This window comes from Dermacentor silvarum, chromosome 10, assembly GCF_013339745.2.
Source record: "Dermacentor silvarum isolate Dsil-2018 chromosome 10, BIME_Dsil_1.4, whole genome shotgun sequence".
Taxonomy (NCBI): domain Eukaryota; kingdom Metazoa; phylum Arthropoda; class Arachnida; order Ixodida; family Ixodidae; genus Dermacentor; species Dermacentor silvarum.
In genome coordinates this window covers 155,845,129-155,847,265 of record NC_051163.1, presented here as the reverse complement: position 1 = coordinate 155,847,265, position 2,137 = coordinate 155,845,129, and positions in this window count along the sequence as shown.

Below are 2,137 nucleotides of genomic sequence, written 5' to 3'. Positions count from 1 at the left end.
AAGGCCTTGTTGACGGAGGTCGTCGAATTCTTGGAGCCCTTCAAAGAGGCCAGCGATAAGCTTGAGCAGGACAAAGTCGTAACGCTGCCCCTTGTATTGATGTACTACACCAAACTGAAGAAGCACCTTACTGCTGCTTCGACAGACTCACCAGAAGTGTGCAAGCTCAAGTCGAGGACGTTAGAATTTCTTCAAACAAAAATGCAAATAGGAGAACTTCACAAAATCGCAACGTTCTTGTGGCCGCCTTTCCGCCATCTCCACGTGCTTGAGGAGCAGGAGAGGAAAACTGTTCACGACAGAGTACGCGAATTGTTAATTGATGTACATCTGCGTTTTCCACAAAGAGAAACGAGCACTGACCAGCCGGATAATGGACCCCCAGCGAAGCGTACGTTCCTTGACGAATTTAAGGAGTGGCACGATGCTGTGGAAACTCAGCCAGCCGACAGTGAGCTTGACAGTTACCTTCGGGACAGTGACTCGTGTGAGGACATTGAGAAACTGCTTGAATGGTGGGAAGGCCAGTGTAGTAAATACCGTGGGCTTTCATTTCTTGCAAGAAAAGTACTTTGCATCCCATCGACGAGCGCCAGTAGCGAACGCAATTTTAGTGCAGCTGGGTACGTACTCCAAGCGAGGAGGACCTGCTTGAAGCCGGAGAGCCTGGACAACCTGCTGTTTTTGCACAAGAACATGTAAATTTCTTCCTTTTGCTGGCCTTTTCAGGCTTATATTGCTGTGGCATCGTTTTTGGGTGCGGTCTTTTTTGTGTCACCGGGCGTTATTTTAAGCGTATTTTCTATATTTATTTGATAAAAAAGGAGAAACATTTTATCTGTAATAGCATCAAGTGTGGTGTGTGACAGGTTGATTATATAATTATATTGTACGGGGTGATTACGTTTCCGTGTCAACGTTAGAATATGAACGATTTATATTTCATCTGCTTTTGCTGGCTGTTCACCATATATAACGTTAAGCTTTTTTATCTTGCTGGAACAAATTATTATTCAAGAGCCTCTTTTAAAAAATGTGTAAGTAATGTTTCCAACGCGAGTGTAGAAAAGAGCATTAAAGAAAATATGCCGGGTTTGCTTCTCTCCGCTTTTCCATTTTAGTTGTACACTCCTTTTAAATAAATTTTGTTACCATGTTTTATTGTCACTATACTTTTATTGTAATGACTTTTCATGTACCAAATCTCATTTATATTCCTTGGTATTACATACCAAAACCACAATAAAATTACGAGATACGCCAATGTGGGGACTGGATTAATTTCGACCACCTGGAGTTATTTAACGTGCACCTAAATAACACGGGTGTTCTTACATTTCGCCCATATCGAAATGCGGCCGCCGTGGCCGCGGGAATACCACCCACGTCCTAGGGCTTAACAGCGCAACAGCTTAACCGCTGAGCTACCACCGAGGGTAAAGCAACATTTCGATGCATGTACACACCTAATTTTCCGTGTGATCGCCCGCTACAAAGCGCAAGGCATCAATAATAATCACCATCAACAAATATCCTCAAGCGGGCCCGGCCGGGCCTGTTCATGAACACGCGCGCCCTGGCTAAGTTTAGCAACGAACGCCCGGGCCCGGGCCGGGTCCGGGCTTGGAACCGCGGGCCCGGGCCGGGCTTGGAACCGCGGGCCCGGGCCGGGTCCGGGCTTGGAGCCATGGGCCCGGGCCGGGCCCGGGCTGGCCTCGGTCATGTACGCCCGGGCCCGGCCGGGCCCGGGCTTGGTACCACGGGCCTGGGCTGGGCTCGGGCTTCATAAAGCGGGCCCGGGCCGGGCTCGGGCCGAAAAATCCGGCCGTGCCATGGGTGCTCTACCTCATCAATGGGAACGTAAAATGAAGCCTACATTTAAGGTAGGGGGAACAAGGGTGAAACAATGTAGGTTTAGCCAAGGACTTGGTTGGTCGTAAAACATCAACCTCTACTGTAAGTGAAAGTGAAACCTCCGACACCTGTACAAACTTCACGTAAGAGGGCAAAAGTTGCAAGCACAACGTTTCAAAAATGTAGCTTGTTACGCTGTACAATGGAGAATTGCCTGTTTCTTTACGTATGGCAATTCTGCACAAGCGAAGAGCATAATGGATAGCGGCATATCTATGTTAAG